Source organism: Elaeis guineensis, chromosome 6 (genome assembly GCF_000442705.2).
Source record: "Elaeis guineensis isolate ETL-2024a chromosome 6, EG11, whole genome shotgun sequence".
NCBI lineage: Eukaryota > Viridiplantae > Streptophyta > Magnoliopsida > Arecales > Arecaceae > Elaeis > Elaeis guineensis.
Genome location: NC_025998.2, coordinates 41,189,378 through 41,201,959, shown reverse-complemented (window position 1 = coordinate 41,201,959; position 12,582 = coordinate 41,189,378).

Genomic DNA, 12,582 nt, shown 5'->3' with positions numbered 1-12,582 from the left:
AATTTGGCATGAATTATATTGCATAATTGAAATTGACTTCGAATTTATGAACTCTATATGCTTATTTTCTATAAATGATTATTTACTTATATGCCTAATGAAATCTGTTGAGAAGTGATCATTGCTTACTGGGCTGTCTAGCTCATTACCTTTTATTTTACTGTTTTTACAGATGTTGAGGAATTAAGATGATACAAGATATGAATGGAAGAGTGATCAGAAGCAGAATCCTTATACTTTTATTTAGGTTGAAAGTCTTATTGAATTTGGTGTAAGACCTATGAATCATTGTTGAATTTATTAAGATATTTAAGAAAAAATTTAGATCGTTATATTTTGGATTTAAATTATTGACTAATTATTCTGCTGTTGTTTTAGGATAGTATGATAAGATGCCTTGCATGCTTATGGGAAGAGTTTTCTATGAGTATGCGGCGGTTGCCATGACCCTCGATTCAAAATCTCGGGTCGGGGGCGTGACAAGATAATATGACTACATGTGATGGCAATGAAAATAACAATGCAGAAAATTGTTCAGCTGCTTTATTAGACCCTCCCCATGTAAGGCCTAAAGGAGTTTCTAATGCTAGGTTAAAAGGACATTTTGAGAATTGTCCAAAGACATCGTCAAGTAAGTAATAGTTTTTTTTTATTTTTTTGTATTGACACTATAGAAATTTATTTGATAATTATGTATGAGATATTCATAACTTATTTCACCTTTTTTTGATGTAGAGAAAATGAAAAAATCTGCTAAATCTTCCTCAAGGCCAATGGATCTTTCTATTATATCCAACAATATCTCAATTCCTATCCAACTAACTATACCGGATTATCAATATAGCATGATTTTTCAAACCGATATCAAATTAGGCCATACAACTTATCTATATCAGCAAGTAGTCCCACTATACGAGCCCAATGCCCTAACAGATAATATTTAAAGTTACAATATTGTTAAAATATGGCATTTTCAATTTCAATATTAATATGGTTCATAATTTAATATTTCAATTTTTCAATAATATCTAAGGCTTTGGTGGGTCAAATATCCTATTTACATCAATGTTGCAAGATATTGATACTATTAAAAATTTGACATAGGTAATTGACCGCCTAGTATCATAGTTTTCTATTAATTTAAAAATATTTAATTATTGATCTTTCGAGCTTAATTTACTGACCATTTATTAACTTACTTACAGGAGTTATTTACATATGGCTGGAGATATCCATCTGAAGCTAACAATGACAATGGGGCTCCAAAGTGAATGGTAACAAAGCTTATAGATAATGAGATATTTAGAGCACATGAGATCACAAAATATAGAGCAAATATGGCCACAAAAGACTGGTGCCTTAAAATCTTATTACCTTTGCTTATGGATGTTGAAATATCAAAGTTTGCTATCAAGTTGGATTATGGCTACACGAGAACATGTATTTATTTTAAATTATTTTTTGATTTGGTTTTGAACTATCTAATTATATGGTCTCTTTCTCATTGTTTGGTCAAATAGTTACTATGTTGCTATCTCTATTTCTACATTGTTCTTGATTGCTTGGCTAGATAAACAAATATATTAAGATAGGAGCAAGTTGAGAGAATGTGACTATGGTTCTCCTACCAAATTTTCTCCGAGGTCCATAGATTCTGTCCATAGGTGCAGGCAGACTTTTATTGGTCCAAAATCCATAGATTCTGATCGACCATGTTACAGTCACAGGTAGATTCATGCACAAACAGAAGAGGATCCAGACTCTTACTAAAAATTATTTAGTTGAGATGGAAGTAGCAAATTACTTTTCATGTGATTTATTTCTAAATTAAATTTAAGATTAAATTGCACAAAATGAAAGGCTAAAAGAAGTGACAACCCTGTATTGTTGGAATGCTCATAACCAAAGAGGGGGTTGAAACCAAGTTTTTATTAAAAAAAAAAAAAAAGTATTATATTTTGTGTGGCCTATGAAGGACCTGGCGTGGCCATCATAAGACGGGCACTTGGAAGGATTTGAAATTATAGAAATACATCGAGTGAACTAAAGCCAAAGTGCTATTCAGCTGGAGAACAAGGCCCAGAATAAAGTCTTATATCAGCCTTTTACTAAAAACAAAAGGTCTTATATCAGCCAAACACCATTTGAAAATTAGACTAGACTTGGATTAGGATATGCACTATGGTCAGAATATATGAATTATGGAGAAAATTTGTAGTAAAGAATTAACAGTTGATCAGAGAATAGCAAATGCAGAAGGGTATCTGAGGGAGGTTATAGAGGTAAAAGCATGGGTGCAGGTTTCAATTCTTCTGCAGACGTAATGACTTTAAAATAGGACGTGGGAATCTTGCCTTTTCAGAGAGAGTGATTTAGGGTTAACCATGGTTATATATTTAATGAGAATCAACTGATGCGTTGATCTCTTATTGCCTTTGCCTACAATCATACATGGTAGACTCATTCTACCCGATTATTTCTCCCTATCTAGAGCTCAATCTTTCAATCAGCCGTGCCCAACAATTTTTAGGCAAGTTTTTGTTGCGGCAACCCCCAAATAGGTGAAAGGAAAAGAGCCTGGTTTGCCATCGAGAAGATTGGCAAAGATGGAAGCTTCGTCTGCTGCAATGTTCATACAAATCAAAGAACTTTTGCTGAAATTCATTCTCAAACCTGAGGCAAGGTCAAAACCAAGCAAAATAGCTTTTACCATCACTAATTTCTCCTTCTTCCCAGCACAAAAGAGCAAGGTATCATCTGCAAAATGAATACTTCTTGGCAAGGAGAAAAGAGGGGAAGAACTTATACCTTCAATGGAGGGAGAGTTCCTATGTACTTAAAAAAAATAAAAAAAATAAAAAAAAAGTAGTTTCGAAGTCTTGCTGATATAGAAGGAAATGAGCTCCCTAACCCAAACCAATGCTGATCATATCAAAAGAAATTCTTTACTTAAAGTACAGAAATAGTCATGAGTCCTTTACCAAAATAATTTTAAAAAAAAATTATTTATAAAAATAATATAGTTTTAGATTTATTTACAAAGCTAATGCAAATCTTATAAAACGTCATTTAAAATGACATTTTATAGTGCCACGTCAACACCCTTTTCTCATGTAGACGATGAACAAAAAAATAAATAAATAAACTGACATTTTCAAAAAATACCATTTGAGATGATGAGTTTAATTATTTATTTCTCAAAAAAAATATATATATATAATTTTAAATTTTTAAAAAAATTAAAATTTTAATTTTGTTTCAAATAAAAATAATAATTTCAAATTAGTATCCCCATTTCAAATTATTTTTTAAAAAAAATATCTGAAAAAAAATTGGTGTAAAAAAAATAAAAAACATCATAAAAAAAAGAAGAAAGGGAAAAGAATTGAAAAAAATAAAAATTATAATTCTAAATTTTAAAAAAATAAAAATTTTAATTTTAATTCAAATAAAAATCATCATTTTAAAAGCAATCCCCTTTTTTAAAAAAATATCCCAAAAAAATATCTTAAAAAATTAAAAAAATAAAAAATACCATAAAAAAGAAAAAAATGAGAAAAAAAGAGAAAAAAATAAAAATTATAATTTTAAAATTAAAAAAAATAATAATTTTAATTCAAATAAAAAATATCATTTCAAATTACTTTCTCCATTTCAATTAATTTTTAAAAAAAATATCTCAAAAAAATATATCTTAAAAAATTAAAAAAAGAAAAAATATCATAAAAAAAATATGAGAAAAAAATAAAAATTATAATTTTAAATTTAAAAAAATAAAATTTTTAATTTTAATTCAAATAAAAAATATCATTTCAAATTACTTTTCCCATTTCAAATTAATTTTTTTAAAAAATATTCCAAACAAAGAAAAAAAATACCTAAAAAAAATATCATAAAAATAGAAAAAAATGATAAAAATAGAAAAAAATTATAATTATAATTTTAAATTATAAATAAATAAAAATTTTAATTTGAATTCAAAAAAATAAAAAATGGCATAAAAATGCCATAAAAAAGTGAAAAAATGGGAAAAAATGAAAAAAAATTGTAAATTGAAATTTTTAAAAAAATAAAAATTTTAACTTTAATTCAAATAAAAAATAACATTTCAAATTACTATCCTCATTTTAAATTAATTTTTTTATTAAAAAATCCCATAAAAATAACTCAAAAAGATAAAAAAATAAAAATATCATAAAAAAGGGAAAAAAAAAAAAAAATTGAAATGAAAAATGCCAAAAGGAATGGCGTTTTCAAAAACGCCATTCCTTTTGGTGTTTTCCTTGCTTAAGATCAAAAAAAAAAACCCCTCTTCCCCCTCTTCTCCAGCGTCTCCTTCTCCGCATCTTCCTTCTCCTCTCTGACGGCACGACGGCGAGCTCCGACTGCGGTGAGCTCCCTCTTCTCTTTTTCTTCTTCCTCTCTCTCTCTCCCTCTTTTTCCTTGGCCCGCTGGCGACAGCCAGCCGACGGCGGACCTGCGCGCCCCCCATATTGTTGGCCTGCCGGTGGGCCGGTGGCGGCGGCCCCACCCCTCCCCTTCCCTTGGCCGGCCGCTCGCCCGCCCCTCCCCTTTTCTTGGCCGGCCGCCCTGCCCCTCCCCTTCCCTTGGCCGGCCGCCCCGCCCCATCCCCACCCGCGGCGGCCCCTCCCAGCGGCGGCCCTGTGGCGGTCGACCGGCGATGGCCCTGTAGCGAGCCCCCGACGGCGGCCCCGCATGGCCCGACGGCAGGCGCCCCACGCGGCCCTGCTGCGGCCGACCGACAACGGCCCCCAACAGCGGCCCTGCGTGGCCCTGCGGCGGCCGACCGGCGACGAACCTGCGACGCCCTCCTATTTCGATCTTTTTTATTTTTTATTTTTATCTCATTAGATTTAGATTTATTTTAAAATTCGATTCGATCCTAAATTAATAATTTTAAAATATATTATATTTTATGGAACCGTTGACCCGTCAGTTAAGCAATGTAGGATATTCTACGTTATCCGTATAAAATATATATTTGATTATATATTTTTGTACAGACACCGTAAAATATATATATTGATCAATTGATTGTCCAGTTTGGACAGTTTGAAAATTGTATTTAATTCTGTAGGTAATTACATTATTCGAACGATATGCAGAGGGTTCGAGAGAAATTTTAGATAGCATTTTCCTTTACTTCTCCTCATACATTTTCAGCCATGTGGGGAGAACCAAGGAAAAATACTGTCGGAATTTTTTTTGGTCCCTATTGCATATCGTTTGATTAATGTAATTAACCTATAAAATTAATACAATTTTCGAATGGGATAGGACCTATCTGTACCTCTTTGTTGATGATATGATGCATTTATTATGTAAATCTTTTGAAATGATAAAATAATTATTAATACTAAATTTTTTGATTTTGATTTTGTCATAGATTTCTCTGAGAAAATGGCCAGTACTCAGGTTCGTGTACTATTGTATTATGATGGCATAATACAGAATGATGAAACTGGTGTGCAGTACAGTCATCCTGCAAATTGGATGATTAGAGTATCTTCATCATTATCACGTCAAGAATTATTGGACCATTTATACAGCAGTATTCTTATAGACAAAGAGAAATATGAAATAAAATTAAAATAGAGATCTCCTAATCTATCGGGACAGTTAATGCAGAGCAAGTATATCTTAGTTCCAATTGATGATGATGAAAATGTCGAAGAAATGCTAAGCTTTCCTTTGAAATATTCAGAATGTCAATTTTTAGAATTATATATTGAAAAGGAAGATGTACTGAGCTTTGAATTATAGGTGCCAGCTAGATACATTAGTTGATACACATAGATAGATAAATTTTATTTATTTGTAAATATTATTTTACAGTATTCATAATCTATTAAAATTTTAGCTTACTAATTTTTTTATTTTAACTCTGTCAATTTTTGTGGGAGCCATATACACATGAGATATTGGCTATATTACCGCAGATATATACAGTTAGACATAACATATGGACTGCTAGGGTGCCACTTATTTGTTTTAATATAGTAGAGTGGCATCTTTCCGATCCTGCGGCAGTTTGGTCAAATTCAAGGCATCCCAAAGCAGTTTGATACCATCAGGGACTTCATCGTATTGATCAACGAGGGAGAGCTCGTATTGACTGGCGTATCAGACATGCAGAGTACATCGATATTTGGGATGCATATCGAGATCACATTGTTCATGGTGATCCCATTTTGAGAGGTTGTTCATATACTGAGGACTGCATGGCTTGATTTTTTAGCATTACAGTGCGAGTCATTGGATAGCCTCGGTATGCAGTTTTCGGATACGAAGGCGAGAGTTTTGCTGTACATCTTTTGGTAAGACTATGAAAATTAGTTTATATTATTTGTGTTATATTTTTATTTTATATTTTACAGTATATTGCTAATTTTATTTTTATTATGTAAACTGATTCTATGTCGGGTCTTATGTTGGATGCTCGTCATGCTTTATCTACGACTGATGAGGGCGAACGGATTCGGATACTGCGTGAGATAAAGAGAACAAGTTCAGAAATATTGGTGGCGATTGGTGTTGACCCATATAGCTGTACGTCTTGGTATAGAGCAGCTGATGCGCCAAATATGAGATATACGCCGTCACCATATGTTCCACATATGCCATCACCGCATATTCCGCAGATGTCATCACTAGATGCTGCACAGATGCCACCGCCTTTTGATCCATAAATGGCAGTGCCTTCTTCTTCCAACATCCCCCAAATGAGATCGTCAAGTACCAGTTGGCCACATGAGTATGACACTTTCTTTCCAGGCCGATCCGTGTATCCAGATGAGAGGGTTGAGGGGGTCGCTCAATCTGTAGATGATCCGACAGCATCAGTTATTTCTGAGCAACATGACCAGCAGACCTCCACTAATATAGGGGACGAGCCATCACAGCAGGAGCAGGAGCAGCCGTTGAGGACCTTCCTAAGAAGGTCCAAGTGACCACAGGCACCACGACGTCCTTGTGGGACTTAGTATTTTTTAGATTTGTACTTAGTATTTTTGAAACTTTTATTACACTATTTTTTGCACACTTGATATTTTTATTTTATTTTATATTATTAATTATTGATTTTATTTTATATTATTTAATTTCAAGTGATCAGATATTATGCTTTATGGATATGGATATACATACTCTCATGTGTCTCAGAACATTATGAGAGAAAAAGTTATGCTAAAAGGGCTATAAAAATTATAACGTAAATAATAATAATATATCAGATAATTTAATTATATTTTTTAAAATATCTAAAAATATGCTAAATCAGACAAGTCGGTGGGGAACCATCAAAGTTCAAGCCAATTTTTCGATAAATGAGATGAATCAGATCGCACTGGTACATCTCGATCTGGTACGGGCACGAACAGCTACGTACGGTGCGGTATGGATCGGTATAGAATGGTAAGGTTCCGGTATGTTGCCCAGCTATGCAACCTAAGAGAGGACTGAATTGGATTTTTAAAAATTTAAAGTTAATTTAGAACCATAATGATTAAGTAATAATAAGCAAGTTATATGTAGTAAGTGATTTAAGCAAAGTATAGAAATAAGATGCAAGAATACAAGAAAATAAAAAAATTTAAATAGAGAGCAAGTAAGTACACCATAAATAATCAAGATTTATAGTGGTTCGGTGCCAACCTTGTACCTACATCCACTCTCCAAGCTCCTACTTGGGAATTTAAATCCACTAAAACGTATTCAACAAGAATATAACGTCGGTACCTCCAACTCTAGCTATCCCAAGCTAGAATACTTATTTTTCAGATACAAGCCAATCTAATACAATCTGATTCAAGGTTCGGATCAACCTATCTAAGTTTTGAAACCCTTCCAAAACTAAAGATCAAGACAAAAACAGAGTATAAGAGTTAATGACAAAGAAATATAAGTTTAGCTCATTTAATGAGCAAATAAAACTTTAAATACACTTTACACAACAAGAAAGAATTTTTTCTGATTTTTCTTAAGGTTGTTGAAGACTTGAATGAGCTCTTGAGGGGTTGGTGAACTTGAAATGAAAGCTTCTTTTGCTTAAAGAGGACTTTTTGCTGAGGGCTAAAATGAATGCTTGAAATACAATAAATCTTTTTCCAAGCCAAAATCATTAATAACCCCTTCAAATATTTTGTAATCATCAAAATCAATTCATGGAGCAACACGATACATTATGGTGCTTTTACCAACCGTTCGGTGCAATGCGGTTTGGGTTGTTATAAGTCGGTACGGGGATGATACGAATTGATTTTCTTTTTTTTTAAAATTTATTTGAATTAAAATTAAAATATTTATTTTATTTTCTCTTTTTTTAATTAAAATTTATTTTAATTAAATTTAAAATTTTTTATTTTTTATTTTTTTAAAATTTAAAATTATAATTTTTATTTTTTTTATTTTTTCTATTTTTTATTTTTTTATTTTTAAAATTTAAAATTTATGTTTTTCTATTTTTCTTGATATTTAAGCCTATTTTTGAAAACGTCATTTCAAGTGATCGGATATTATGCTTTGTGGACATGGATACACAGAGTCTCATGTATCTCATCTATCTCATGTGTTAAGAAAAAAGAGGAAGAGAGAGAGAGAAGAAAAGGGAGAGAAGAGAGGAAGAGGAAAGAGAGAAGAGGGAGCTTACCGTCGTCGGAGCTCGCCGTCGAAACTTACCATTTTTTTATTTTTATGATATTTTTTTAGATATTTTTTTCTTTTGTTTGGAATTTTTTTAAAAAAAATTAATTTGAAATGAAGAAAGTAATTTAAAATGATATTTTTTATTTGAATTAAAATTTTATTTTTTTTAATTTAAAATTATAATTTTTATTTTTTTATTTTTTTTCTTTTTTATGATATTTTTTATTTTTTTAATTTTTTAAGATATATTTTTTTGGGATATTTTTTTAAAAAAATTAATTTTAAAAGGGGATTATAATTTGAAATGATGATTTTTATTTGAATTAAAATTAATTTTTTTAAATTCAAAATTATAATTTTATTTTTTTCTCTTTTTTTTATTTTATTTTTTTAATTTTTTAATGTATTTTTTGGGATATTTTTTTAACAAAATTAATTTTAAAAAGGGATTGTAATTTAAAATGATGATTTTTATTTGAATTAAAATTAAAATTTTTATTTTCTTAAAATTTAGAATTATAATTTTTATTTTTTTCAATTTTTTTCTCTTTTTTTTCTTTTTTATGGTATTTTTTATTTTTTTTACATCAATTTTTTTTCAGATATTTTTTTAAAAAAATAATTTGAAATGGAAATACTAATTTGAAATGATGATTTTTATTTGAATCAAAATTAAAATTTTAATTTTTTTTTAAATTTAAAATTATAATTTTTATTTTTTTTATTTTTTTTTGAAAAATAAATAATTAAACTCGTCATTTCAAATGGTGTTTTCAAAAATGTCATTTGAAATGGCGAGTTTAATTTTTTTTTTTTGTTCGTCGTCCCCATAAAAAAGGGGTGCTGACGTGGTACTATAAAATACCATTCCAAATGACGTTTTATATGATTTGCATTAGCTTCGTAAATAAGTTTAAAATTATATTATTTTTATAAATAATTTTTTTTTAAAAATTATTTTGATAAAGGACTCAATAGTTATAGACTACCTTTGCTCAAAGATGAGTCATTTTCTTGATTATGTCCACGTCCCAAATCAATCAAAACCCAAAAAACACCATACCCTTGTGAATCCCTGAACCTTTCTTGGGCACCTACTACCCTGAAATCCCTGAAATCCAAAATGAGATGCTCCAGGGGAAAAAAAAAAAGGAAAGGAAAATAAAAAAAAGATGGTCCTTACATCCCAAGGTCCATAACACCAATGGTGCTGGCATCGACACAGAAGGACCAGTACCCTCGCTGGCTACCGCTAAACCTCCACTCACTTGAACCTACTCCAGCAAAATATTGTCAGGTGACAATCTTTGCATGTTGTCCTTTAGGATGGTACACTACATATGATCGTGGTTGTCCTGGCCATGCCTAAAACATATCACACCGATGCTTTCATTCACAAACTGCGGCATACCCTACTATTCGGCGATCCAACCGTGACGCCAGGTGACAATGGGCTAGTCAAGTCCATTTCTACTATCATTCGTGCAAAGGTTGCCTGGGTGATGAGCTCTGTTTGCATCGTCTCCAAAGATGGATCTATCTGCAGGTTGATTTCAAACTAAATGGTTCACCTGCAGCGGAGCACCAACCACTGAGGCAATGTTAAAAGCCGCAGCTTTGTCCTAGTATTTACTGGGCAGCCGCGGCATCGTAATCCAAAGCATGATTTTTAAGGACTCATTTGGTTTGCAGGAAGCGAAGGCGAAAGTGTGGTAAATGGGAAATGAAAAAGTCCCTCTTGGTTGGAGTTTTCAATGGAGAGGTGTTGCAAAAGTTATTCTTATGAGAATACAATTCTCATGTTTCATGAAAAAGAAAAATCTATATAAGACATGGGCTTTTAGCTATCACTCTTCATTGCTGGGTATTGTTAACGAGATTAAAATCGATGCTGATTGGGTAGAAATCTACTCAGAAGGTAGTCTGGATTTACACGGTTTAGAGCAGGACATTATGGAAGATGAGATCAAAAAAGCATTATACAGCATGGCCAAGAACAAAATACCAGGACCTGATGGATTCCTCATTTCCTTTTACCAAAAATATTGAGAAGTTCTGAAGGAAGATATAATTGAGGTTATTAAGGCAATTCAGAAAAATTCTACTGATCTATCAAGATTCAACTTCACTTTTATCACTCTTATCCCAAAAACAACTAGGATTGCATCAATCAAAGACTGTAGGCTAATTTGTCTTGAGCATGCCATCATCAAGATCTTCTTGAAAATTCTCTTCTTCTGCTTGATCAAGGTAATAAACTCACTGGTATGTTATGCTCAAAATGCCGAACAGGAGATTTTCCGATAAAATATCTGGAAACACCGTTACATTTTAATACTCTCAAATCTCAAGAATTGAATTTCTTGATAGAAAAAATCGAGAATAAGCTAGCAGGATGGAAGGGGAGAACTCTTTCAATTGCCGAGGACCTGGTACTCATTGATTCTATTCTCATATCCATACCAATATACTAGATGGCAGTCTTACATATTCGTGTGAACATCATACAGAAAATGAATAGGTTATGTAGAACCTTCTTGTGGTATGATATGAATATAGAAAGTAAGGTTAAGTATCTAGTTAACTAAACACAAGTCTACAGATCAAAGATTTTTGATGGTTTAGGCATAATTAACTTCTCATGTATCAACCAAGTGTTACTGCTAAAATGGTGGTTCAAGCACTATAATGATTGTGACAAGCCTTGGTGCAAGTTGATTCAAAACATCTACTATTCGAAGAAAACACTCAAGAGACTCCCCATCCAATCTTATGAAATTAGCTTCACCATTCTGGAGAAGCATTGTGAAGCTTTACAAATTATTCTAGCAATTCTCAATTCCCATAGTGCATGATGGAAGACAAACATCCTTCTGGCACGATACTTGACCAGGAGAATTACCTCTTTCCTTGAGGCTGCCTAACTTATGCCTTTTTACTACCAAGAAGACAAGATTAATAACTAACTTCATTAGAATAGGGGATTAGTCTAATCACTTTGGACAACCGTCATGTTCTACAACAGCTAGCAAGCTTAACATCTTGATGTCCATGATCGACAGCATGCAGCTTAGGCCAGGGAATGATAGAAGGAACTAGAAATGGCACACATTCCATCAATTCATGAGCAAGCGATGTTACTTATTTATGCACAGAGGGATTTTAGCGCACTTTGGTAAAATTATTTGGCATCTTCCAATCCGAGAAAAGATTAAGGTTTTTAATTGGTTGTGTTATTATAATAGGATTCTCACTACAAATAACCTTATCAAAAGAGGGATACCAGGTCCTCACTCATATCCATTATGCTTAGTTTAACCTGAAGGCTTAAATCATCTAATGCCGGAGTATAAATACTCTAAATCTTTATAGATGACAATCTTTCAAAATATAACAATCCAGCAACTTCCAAAAAGCATTCGTGAACTGTAGCATCAATGGAGAACAAATATCCATCAAAGCAAATCAAACTCAGTAATAGACATTCTTCTTGGAACTAGTCTCTGGAGCATTTGGAAGGAGAGAAATAATCAAATATTCAAGTTTAAAGGGTGGGTAAGTCAAGAGGTATCAAAGCAAATAATCTTTCTGTTTACAGATTGGATTTCAGTCTCTACATAGGAGGAATTACTTAGACGGGGCCTGAACTTGAGAGGATTAAAAAAAAATTTGTTAGTACAAGGGATAGCCACAGGCTCTATGCTCTCCCTTAAATCAAGGCTTGTTGAATGGATTGCCTACCGTAGAGAACTTGAAGTTGCCACCATCTTGGAGGGCCTTCACACCTTGCTGTTGTAACACGGCGATACCTTCCACCGCAACTTCAAAATGGGTTTGCATAGATGATTGCATGTGCTAAGAGTCTCCAACCTCCTCACTCTCAACTTGGCCCCTTATCCCTTGTGCCAAGGATGTGTT